Consider the following 12,533-nt stretch of genomic DNA (forward strand, 5'->3'; position numbering starts at 1 on the left):
TGATCATTTTGTGTCTCTTTGGGATTGTTTTCAGTTTATCTTTGGGGACCCTGGGCCCGCTCATTAATCCATCCATGATACTAACAAGCCAACTACCTATCGCTGTCTGACTCTAGTAGGGGGGGCAGCACCGGATTCCAAGCGGCCCGTGCCACCGCGGGCCCCCCTTCCTGCACTGCCTTTGTGTAGCACATGGCGGACGAGTAAAATGCCACAGAAAGGGAGGATGGCATTCTTCAGGATGGAGGGGACAATGGTGGAATCTATCAGCCCCCCTCCAGACCAGCCTTCCCGGACCTCAGCCTTCCTGCCGGCCCGGGCCTTGACATTTTGATTGAGCACACAGGGTCGCTGGCGGTAACAAGCCACTGCTGAGATGTCGCTGCTGATTTGAGCTTCGTCTGCCATCCTTTCACCCAGCGAGATGAGGGAAAGGAGCACTTTTATACCAGCCCCTACTCCTAGTCCTGGGACACTAACTTTTCCAGTGTTGGTTTGTAGGTAAATACTGATTAGTGTTGGCAGGTGTTAACTGAGCCTGCAGGTTGCTGAGCACCGGATGAGAGTTTCAGGCAGGTGTAGCATTATGCAATCAAACATAATGCTGAATTTGTGCTGACTGCACAAATGACTGGCTGACAATATTATCATATGTGTATTATTAACATATCAATATTTCATTTTTTTAATGTTACGGTTATCGGCAATACCGGTATATCACGACCCCACTATGACAGGTATTTACACATATTTGTGTCAAATTATTGCTAATTTACAGTATTCCTGTTTAAAATGTTGTGTTTTAGACTAGATCGAAGGGAAACTCCGCCAATTTTCACCTCTAGATGTTTACTCATCATAAGGGAATAAGCGAAAATAGCTGTATAATATTATCATAAATACTTTAAAAGCCTTTTAGAGGACTTTTTTCATATAGGAAAGTCAGCTCAGAGTGATGTACAGTCAGAACAAGACGATAAATAAGAACAATGGCAACAGATGAAGATTTAAAATAATGCATTAGTTAAAGGCTCTGAAAGGCCCATTAGAAGGTATTTAGGTCTTAAAGCTGTTATAGGAAGTAGCTTTGGGTTGTACTTCCAATACTGTGTTAACTGCTGAAATTATTTGGCTCATTAAATACCCAGCCACTCAAAATGCCAAAAAACTTGCTCTCCCTTCCTTAGACCTGCTTCCTTTTATGTTCAAGGAAAACAAATATACATAGAAACATATTTTATTGCCTTTTTAGCTGAGGTTTTGTGTGATGACTTTTACACTGTAATACCTGCGTCACTTGGAAGATTGACGTATATAATCAATACTTTGATGTTTCTGGAGAGGAACAAAGATTGTAGTGGAAGGTCCTGGTAAATATGTCTATTTTCCATTACTCCCACTATTTCACCCTGCAGCATTGTTGATATAGGAGAAAATGATCCTACAGGAGGCTGATTAACTTTGTTATATTTATTATCAACATCGTTCTGGGAACAAAAATTATTTGGTTTGGGGTGAAGAAGAAGTAGTGATATTTTAACAACATTGTACAGTTGGGAAATGTCTAAACTAATACTCTTCTTTTCTTTTTCTTCTTAGAAATAGGCGATGGGTGGGTGGGCGGGCAGATTGTGGGGTAAAAATAAAGAGCAAAGAGAATGAGTCACCGTTCCCTCAATCCCAGTCTGGATATAAATACATCCACATAGACACACGTATACTCATACGCTTCTCCACGCGTGGCTGACATTACATAAGATGGAGCGTGGGAGGTATGATGCAAGGCATGTATAATTCATCGATGTGGGACTCAACTGAGGAATAGCTCTTATACTCAAGTGAGCCCCGAAAACATCACCATTGTTTGTTTTTTTTGTTGAATTTGATGCACGATTCTGCGTGGATGAACCTGAGAATGCGACTTGAGTGTTAAATCAGTCAGTTGTTGTGGTAAGTGTAGACTGACAGACGGCCCAGAGGCTGCAGCATAGAACAGTTATCAAATATGACAGAAGGTGAAGAGAAAGATCAGAATGTCACAGTGGTGGAGCAGAAGTGAAAACACGAGGATGTACTGAAAAATCTCCCAGGAGTTGGAGGAGGATAGTGTTACAAATATACCAGAGTCGATTCAAGTTAAATTAATTTTTATCCTGCAATAACAGTTTTTTTTAACACTGACATATGGACTTCAATAGCTCATATGAATTTCAGGAAAGATTTCTGCTCATGTTCAAAACTTTCTTCATATTAAAAACATATCCCACATATCTGTATTCTCTTAGGAGTCGTAATTTTTTAAGAAAAAGTATTATATTGTGTGTGTATTCTTACATTAAACAAACACAACACATTATAGGAATAACCATTTCCCAGTCAAAAACCTTAAATGAACCGCAAAACCTTGACACAATATCATAAATAAGGTAACTTAACCTTTGATCCAGTTAAACATGGTATCTTCAGCCATCAGCACACCTGCACGTGACTGCTGTAGCCTCTAATTAAAACAACACTATGCATCGGATCTGTTTCAGACCCAGGGACTGCGGAGGAGAGGAACGTCAGATTATGACAACACTTCGACAAAACATTTTCTTGTGAGATGAGTATGAATGAACTGATCCGACTTATCTAAACAGTGTACATAGTATGGTTTTCCTTTCTCAACAAACTATATTACTGCAGTGGACATGTGTAAAGTTGTAATTGTAGATTTATTGTGCTACGTGCACTCACCGCAGTGACACAGGGGAACAATGTGTGTCTGGGTGCCCCTTTATGAGTATATTACTGAATGTGTTTACCATGTGTCATCCGCAATCCGTTAGTCTTTGTCACAATTCCACCATCCACTATTGCAGCGTCACTGTTTGGCATTCTTGACAGGTAGTCCGCTGTGATGTTTTCCTTCACTGCTTTGCGCCGCTCACAGAACTTGAAAGGATTGAAGTTCCAGGTAACACCTTGTCACCCTGGCCGAGTCCCCACCCGATGCATCTACCTGCCCCAGGAAGAATAATGTGCCCCAAACTGAAGAATGATCTGACCGGATCTGGGTCTTGGTACGGGGCTTGGGGCTGTTCAGGATGGCGTCAACTTTGTTTACCTGAGGCCGGACTTCACATCTCCCCAACTGCCCCATGTAACAAGTTTCCTGCTTGGCCCACTCACATTTCTGTAGGTTGAGTTCTGTAGGCTGAAAAACAAGATGGCATTCAGCTTTCTAAAATCAATGCGAAGGGATCCATCCTTCTTAGGCACAATATGGCTGCCCTACTCACTTTCAGACGGTTCTATCTGTCCTAGCTCCAATATCAAGCGGATTTGTCCCTTCACCGCCTTCACTAAATGTTCTGGAAGTCGGAATCATGCCTGTCATACTGGACTCTGACCTGGTTTGACTCAGATGACATGCTCTGTATGTGTATGGCCTGGTTTCTAGTGTCAACAACTGAGGAAAGGTTTTAAAAATAACTTGTAATTCAACTGGCTTCTTACCATCCAGGTGAGAGAGATCTTTATTGGCAGGTTGTTTACAGGCCTCCACTACACCTTCAGAGTTATCATCCTCAATCACTGGGCTTGCCAGTATTGAGGTGATGGAAGTAGGGCTGCTTCTTTCCTCACAGGATTTCAAGAGGTTCACATGATATGTCTGCTTCTGTTTCCCCTTCTCTGGATGCAGGATCTCATAAGTCGAAGGGCCATCCTCCTAAGAACTTTAAAAGATCACTGCCACATGGACCAGCAGCTTTATGGATGAGGAGAACAGGAGACCAAGACCCTTTGACATGATTTGAACTCATGTTGGCATGCCTGCTGGTCATACCACCATATCTGGGTCTTCGGGGCCTCCAGGAGGTTGAGTCTGGCCTCCTCAGTACCACTCCAACCGGTCCTTCATCTGGAAGAAAACTGCACAACACCATGGCCCTCTACATTATTAGCTGCAACTTTCCCTGCCCTGTTCTGTTTCAACAGATCCAGGAGCCCTGGACTGGCTATCCACAGAGCAGCTCAAACGGGAAGCATCCAGTGGACGCTTGAGGCACTTCACTATAGGCAAAGAGCAGAAAGGGTTCCCAATCTTTCCCGGTATCAGATATGAACTTTCTAAATGTCCTCTTTAGGGTTTCATTAAACCTCTCCACCAGGCCAGCTATCTCTGGGTAATAAGGAGATGTCTTTATAGCAGGTTATGCCCAATTTCTAATGCAGCTGGCCCATAAAGTTGGTTCCCTGGTTGATCAGGAGCAAAAAAGGTTTATGGAATCAAGTAGACTAGAGTATTTGCATACAACAACAATCTACTGATATCCTGATAAGCTTTTCTTTTACAGGGCCCAACAATGTCCATTGCAATACACTTAAATTGGGTTGTAATCTCCGGCATGGTTTGGAGTAGTGTTTAGTCTGCTATCAAATTACAAGAGGTATTATAAGACAAAACGGGCCAGGGGTAGTCGGTTAGCATGCTGATTTCAATAGATATCTCCGCAACACAACACATAGACATTTTTGACATTACGTACATTAAGTAATTTTTGGACTGATTCCTATCTATTAGTATATACATACTGCATATTAAAATATATTAAAACCATAGACTCTATACATAGTTTGATCCTGGACTATTCTTCTCATGTTAGAGGATATTTAAGTAGACCTCAGGTCAAACCCTAATGTCTTTAGTGTATTTTTTTCTGGTCAGGTCATCGCTCCAAAACATATAGCTCATCTTTTAGTCTACAAGGGCTGATGGCACACAGCTGCAAGATAAGGGAAAAGATGGGCCCAGTGTATTCAGACTGGCGAGGTCATGGAGATGCTATGACTGTCTTACTTAAAATGTGTTGACTAGGATTTGAGGAGCCATCTAGGTGATCCATATGTAGGTAAACAATTGATGGAATGCCTTATTTAGGATAAATGTCCAGGAAGAGTGGCTGCTTGGGGGAATTGATGTTTGCATACAATGTGACTGCATCTCTGTATTCGCTTGTACTGTTCATTATCTATTCCCCTTGTACAAGATCTAATAAACCTTCAGCGAGAAGACATCGCTTCGGTTTCCATTAGCTTCTTTGGTTTCCATTAGGAAGCTCATTAAGATCATTAAGATGTTCCCTCACACGTCAACGCTGTAACTTATTCACATTCTGTAGCTAATGTTAGTTCATTTTTGCAATGTGTTAAGTCTTTGACTGATAGTTTAGTGTTGAGCGGTAGTGTACAGTCAGATATGAGGAGGTTTTTTGCTCAAAACAGCTGCTGACAAAAATAAGAGCGGTGAGAGTGAACCAAATCAATGAAGTTGTTGTTGTTGAAGTTGATCTAAGATTAGGAGAACTGCAGAGTTGGGTAATAGTTCTCTCATGTAGCCATTCATCCATTGTTATTATAAAAATGAAGGTTATAGCTGCTTTAATTTACTTTATTTCAGACTACACGTCAACAGCTAGGAAAAAATATATAACATTTCAAACATCCAAGAACTAATTTTGTTAATTTTATAAACTGTCATGTGACTTAATTTACTATATAACAATGCATTGTATTTTATAGGAACATTTTTCAAATCTGTCATTAATGTAGTGTCGAGAAAAAAGTACACCTCTGAAATGTGGTGCAGTGGAAGTTTAAAGTAGCATGAAATTAAAACATGCAAGTAAAGCACAAGTAAGTAAGGTATAATCTTACAGTACTTGAGCAAATCTTCTTACTTTACACCACTGCACACATACAGAGCAATTACATATAATTAAGCCACAACTGTTTGTTTTGTGCATGCTGCTAAACTGCAACAACAAAAACATTAACAGATAGCGTCTTTGTAAATAAAGTGATGGGAAAGGATTAAATCTTTTCATGAATATTACAACAAAAATATTTGATTATTTGTAATTAAAGGCCCTGTCACACATATCCGTATGGCAGAAACGTATGCTGGCGTATATGAAAATTTGTCAGAGTCCAAATACGTCCAACTTTTCATCGGTCGTAAAAGTGAACGTATACAGATACGTATATAGAGCGTTGTTGAATGTTTTGAGCATGTTCAAAATTAGTTAGAGGCACGTTAGATATAGGCTACTTCGGCTGACGGTGAACCCTACAGCCTATTTATTGATAACGAGTGGATAACCTATTCCTACCCTATGTTAAGATGATGCCTGACGATGGAGTAACTTATTAAACGTGTTTCTACAGTACAGCTAGCGTTCAGCTAGCAGTTTTGGGAGCTTATTGGGGTTTGAATATAGTATATAGGATCCCTGTGAGGAGCTCATCCTCACTTCTTCACAGCACGTCTTGATGAACTACATCAGCCCATCATCAGAGAGCATGGAGGATGCTGAGAGGCTGCGACAAGAGTACATTCTGTTCTCCAGCATCAGCATAACGTGAACCAAATGGCACTTTTCCAGCTCCGTTGGCCAGACGCTCTGATACGTTTTAATAAGTAAGTGATACGCTATCAATATGTTGGACATACGTATAATAATTTGTTATGTATTCGTTATGTATACGTCAGCTACAACACCTGCTGTGGAAAAGTTGGACGTATTTGGACTTCATATACATGCATGCGTTTCTGCCATACGGAACTGTGTGACAGGGCCGTATGTCTGGCATGTTTGGCGTATCGTTTGCGTCCTTCAAACGATCACAACTTACCCTAAATTTATATCAACGTATTGCCGATATTTCGTATGCGCCAGCATATGTTTCTACCATACAGATATGTGTGACAGGGCCTTAATATTAATTTAGCTGCAGAATACCATCAAAGTATAATAATTGCTGGTTTACGTGTGTTTCTGTTTTGTTCAGTTTTAAACACAGTAACAACTGTTTTGATTCTCCACTGCAGTCGACTCCTTAACAGACTTCAAACTTTACCATTTACATCATCCCCCAATGTATGCCGCATCATCCTGAAACAATTACATTTTCCAATGAAAAGACATATTAAAAAAACAACAACTTGTATATCAGAGAGAAAAAGAAAATGAAAGCTGCCAGCAGAAGTATCAAGAGAGCAGCGTAGATGTGAGACAGCTGCCTTTGGGAAAGCCTGCATTTGATTTTGATTACAGCTAATATAGTTAAACTACTTAAACTCCCATGTTTCCTGTGATATTCCCAGTGAAGATTGTAGAAGAAGTGGGGATGTGTGCTTCTTTTATGGAAAGCCTTGAAAAGATATTTGATAAGTTGAACAAACTGCCAACAATTTAAGATAAAAGATTATAAATTGTGATAACCTAGTTTGATGTCAAAATAATTAATGGAAGTACCTCAAGTTTTCTGTGTGACCCTGAGAGTACAAAGTACTTTGACACATTCGGGTCTCTCTGGGGAAACACAGTGTGTCAACAACAAGTTTAATTTCCTCCTTGTTATTGTCAGATGGCAGTATGGTTAAAGGATGAAACGAAAACAAAGCAAATCCGTTTAACCAATCAATTAAAGCCAAACCGAATAAAACAACATGTTCAATGTTTTAGATTTCTTAAGTCAGTCAGACCAGTATGTTCTCCTTGGTCTGCATTTTGGGAAATATGCTTATTTGCTTTCGTGCCGAGAGTTAGATGAGGAGATTGATATCATTTCCATGTGGTATCAATCATTTTAAGCATTGTTACAGCGTTTCCAGATTTCAGGCATTTATTTGGTGGTGATCATTTTAATCATAACCAATAGGACTGATATCCAAACCTAAAGGCACTGGTACAGCGCACATTTCCGGCAAGGCTGTTCCATTACGAGTGAAAAATAACTTGTATCCGCCCTGTAATTCGAAACCGCTCCAAAATCTTCCTTGACCCATGCTTCACCCTTCGACAAAGTTTCACAAAAACGGGCCAGCAGTTTTTCCGTAATGCTGCTGACAGACAAACCAACAGACAAACTGAAAACATAGCCCTCCTTGGCGGAGGTAATAAACCAGAATATTACTGTGACACAAACCTTAAACGTTCAACATGGATCTGAGGTGAAAAGCATCACACAAAGCATTTACCATCCAGCACTCAGAGAACAATTAATAGATCAATAAATTGGATACTGGAGGTTCCCCCAACACACTGACCTCTGGGTCTCTTTGCTCTCTGCTTCAGGCGTTGGACTACTTTGACGCTCCCCAGGGCCCACGCTCACAGGGACAGTGGAGGGTTATTAAGTGCTGTGTGTATCCCATAAATCAGCTGATGTATGAAGTACCAGGGGAGCTGCATCCGGCTCCTCCTCCCCTCTCCAGCTAATGCAGCATTTTTTTTCAAGCAAACCCAGTTTGTTTCTTTGTTTCCTGCCCTCTTTTCTTTTCCAGTGAAGGATCTAAAAGTAGAAACAATACAGCTGACATGATTCTTTCCCCTTTTTTCCTTTTTTCCTCTCACTCTTCCCTGCAAATGTTTTCCAGGCATTCAGAGTGTAAACACGTGGCAACAAACCATAAAGACTTCAATTCAAAAGATGGAATAGAGATGATGTGTCAAAAATGTTGTTACATAATGATACATTAATTAATAAATGAATTCAGAAGCATACACAAACTGTTTTGACAACATTTAGGTGCTGTGTATCAGACTTGAGATATAAAGTTTCTTGGGCTGTATTTAAAAAAAGAAGTAGGACACATGCCAGTTTTTAAATAGCCTTTTTCACTTTCACTTCAGTATTCCCAGAAGAATCTGCAATTTTATTTTCAGCCAAAACTGAGGATCTTGGGTCTAATGAGCATCAAAATCAACCTTAAAAAGAGGGTCATTTGTACAAACAGTGTGATGTTGACAAATAAGTCTTGTTTACTAAGTGGAGTTTTGGACAATATTAAAATGGGTTTATGTTAGAGCTTTTATCCAATCATATTTCAGCCATAATGTGTTGCCAGGGTCCAAGAAATCTGCCCTTAGGCCTTCAGAATCAACAGTGCGGGCGCCTGTCGCTTAAAGTGAACGGAGACAAAACTGTGGCGTTAACCAATCAGATTTCGAGTTGAGGACACTGGGGCTAGCTAGCAGGCGTACGATAACGTCAGCACGTCCACGTCTTTTGATTGGATACGCATTATTGAGAGGCAGAGCTATGCAGAGCTAGCAAACTTTGAATGAGCTAATTTGTGTACCGTAGATTTTTACAAGCTGTTTTTTTTCAACCCACGATGGCTGAAGGAGGAGAAGAGATCGATTTGGTCGCAGATATAATTACAACGCCATTTTCAAGACAAACTTTTCAAGAAAAGATAGACATCGTGAGAAGAGAACGGCCAACCCCGACGCTAGCGAGCCTATCACAGCTGGGAAAAGGGTTTGTCCGCCACTTTCAAATCACTAACTACGAGCGGTACCCCCGGCTCACAGCCTCCGAGAGGCACTGCACATTGTACTGCTGGGAATGCCTTGCTATTTACAACTAAATGTTTCGTACATATTAATATAACTCTGTTGTTAGGGTGATGCAACGCCCGGTTATACTGCATTTCTGTCTAAATGTATAGTTTCTAGAGCCATGGCGTCAGTAATGATGGTATTAAGAGGTGGAATAATTCAGGTAGGACTGTGTAGGACATCACTGACGGCCTAGGTGTGAAATGCACGGCCCGCCACTGGTTCTGTAGCTAACAGAACCAACTGAGAAAGCCACAGCGTTAGCTTGCTAACATGTGACCTGTTTAGAAAGAATACAAGAGGTATGAAGTTGTAACAGCCAACCTGACATTTGATTATGCTGTTTAACAACAAATTGGGAATATTTAAAATTATTTCACATTGAATAACACAATGCAACTCAAATTACAAAACATTATGCTAATAATGTCAGAGTTGTCACAGTGGCATAGCTAACTGAACCAACTGACAAAACTAACTAGTAATAGTAGTAGTAGTAACTAATTAGCATCGGTAAAGTAAAAATATGAGATGGTATTATATATCTCTCCAGTATCCGGGAGGACATGAACTCCAGATTATGGCAATATAAAGTGGTCCCTTTAGTAGTTAGATATACTCCAAACACGAAATTGCTGACTCTCATGAATGGAGAGTATCCACTATGAGTATTATCATATTTGGATCTGCTCTTAGAATATTCGGTCAATAATATCTCTAGATTCTTGGAGTTTCTGGACAGTATTTGAAAAGTTTGAATAGTGCAACCAAGTGGCAACCTCTGGGTCTGAAATGAAGCCAATGCGGAAGTGCCAAAAAAACATGCATTCTTTCTAATAGCCAGCAGGGGGCGAGTACACTCGTTTTGAAACTAGGAAGTAGTTAACTTAGTAAGGACTTTACATACAAATAAATCCCTTGTCTAGGAAGACCTGCCAAAACCTCCCAAATCCCCATTATGTTACAAGCTATGTCATGGTTCTTTGACCACTGCTATACATTTTTTGAGCAATAGTAATACACAATACAACTAGTCTCTTCATTATTGCTTTTATACTCCATCCTGGAATGGAATTACAGTGCATTTACTGTCATATACGTAGACACTCAAAGCATGTTCCCTTATTAGCACTGCCTGGCCTTTCCTACAGCAGGATTTTTTCCCTCTGTGGTAACGTCACTGGAAATGTTGACACAACACCAGGCTTCTCCCTGAAAACACTCCTCTACTTCAGGATCCAGGACTGGCCTCCATCAACCCATGCCATGGAGGTGTCGTCACAGCTCCGGCTTCAGGTTGTACCCTGGTCTACAGGTTTGAGTCTGCAGCTGAATGAAAACTCAGCTGTACTGTAGTAAAATTCACTGGCACCAAGTCTGTGGCAGTGACCCAACACAGGGCAAGGCCATGCTTTAAAGAGTGGCTTAAATAATATTAGATTTCTTTCCCCCCTGGACAATATGTGGGTCACATGGGAACATTGAAAAAATGGTATTTTATTTTTCCTAAGGGCTTATTTTGCGGGGCATTGAGAGCTGGATGGAGCCACTGGGGTTGATCGGGGCACAGTAACTGTGTTTACCTCAGCTATACTTTTCCGAGAAGAAGTGCTGCGTTCAAAACTGCCATTGGGTAAAGTGATTTCCTCACCAGGGATTAGTGTCGGGCGTAAAATCTTTCCACTTCTGCTCCACTGATTAAACATCAAATCCACATACTGTACGATGCTTAAGGTCGAAAGTGGCTTTAGTTTGACTGGATTCTAGCTTTAACCAAGAAGATTTTCACAAACAAAATCGACGTATGGAATAGGTCTAAATGTCCGCCCCCCCCCCCCCCCCCCCCCCCCACAAATACACAACATTTTACACAGTTTACATAGACTTACTCTACTGCATATGTCTAGAGGTAAAACATTTTTGCTGACTTGCCATCATGTATTCACTGCACAGCTCTGCACAGACATGATGGATGACATGGGAATACCGTCAAATGTTCTCCCTCTAGGGTCCAACAATCACCGCTGCTCACGCACACACCAACACATAATACACACTGCTTTTTTTCAGTTGATAATCATCTCTGGAGCTCTTCCCAGCTGCATGCTTTGGGACCTTGAGATAACCTTGAGAGTTCATGGTTTGATTTCTTTATATGTATGTGAAAACGCTCTCGAGCACTGAAACATGTAATGAATATGTGAACAGATTATACACACATACCTTTTCCACACCTGATTTAATTTGCTGAGGAACACAACAGTTAAACCTTGCTGATTGGAAACACTACTGGAATCCGTTATCATCTGCATCTGCTGCACCAAGGCACCTTGGGGCTTTGAGTGAAATGCCAACACCATGCTAATTTAGCAGGTATCATGTTTACCATGTTTATCATGCTGACATTTGATGATTCACACTAAACAAAGTACAAATGAGGCTGATGGGAATGTCATTAGCTTTGCAGGTACTTGATCATAGCATTGGACAACTATAAATGTTGATGATGATGCTGTTAGATACAAAGTTAAGGAATCATCATAACGATTACAATTCATCCTGAGGGGGACATGAATGTCTGAACCAAATCTTATGGCAATTCTTCCATAGTTGTAGAGACATTTAAAAGCTAAAATGTCAAACTTATTGTGGCGTTAGAGGAAACTTCCGGACATCATTAAAGTCATTAGGGTTCATCCTCTTGAAACCACAACTTTCTATAAAACATTTCATGGAAATCCATTGAATAGATGTTGAGAAATGTTACTGAATATGTTAAAAGATTGACCTGCTGATGGCACTGGATGAAAGGACAGAGGATTACTAAAGTGAGTAGGATTCATCCTCTGGGGATCATAAATGTCTGGACAAAATATCATGGCAATCCTTTTAATAGTTTTGTAGATGTTTCAGTTCGGACCAAAGTGACAAGACAAGTTACAGATTTGGATTTCTCTCTAAGAGTGCCCTTTTTATAAGCCACATTGTGTCGCATGCAAACATGTTAAAGATGTAAAGAAGCTTTGCAGATGTTAACTTTATACTTATGGACTGCTTTCTCTGAAACTGGAGATGTTTAAAATAACTGTCCAGGGGGACAAAAAAAGAGGCTTTTAACTGATCAGTTTGCTGATGGAT

At 40.5% G+C, this 12,533-nt stretch overlaps 1 long non-coding RNA gene across 1 annotated transcript; it reads right to left on the reverse strand.

Annotated features, from left to right (window-relative positions):
• Positions 1 to 2,130: 2,130 nt before the first annotated feature.
• LOC115015792 (uncharacterized) lies at positions 2,131 to 3,842 on the reverse strand. The gene is made up of 2 exons (XR_003833028.1): positions 3,285 to 3,842; positions 2,131 to 3,199 (listed from the first exon to the last, which is right to left on the reverse strand). It is a non-coding gene; the product is annotated as an uncharacterized LOC115015792 (long non-coding RNA).
• Between the last annotated feature and the right edge of the window lie 8,691 nt (positions 3,843 to 12,533).

Source organism: Cottoperca gobio, chromosome 11 (assembly GCF_900634415.1).
Source record: "Cottoperca gobio chromosome 11, fCotGob3.1, whole genome shotgun sequence".
Classification (NCBI taxonomy): domain Eukaryota; kingdom Metazoa; phylum Chordata; class Actinopteri; order Perciformes; family Bovichtidae; genus Cottoperca; species Cottoperca gobio.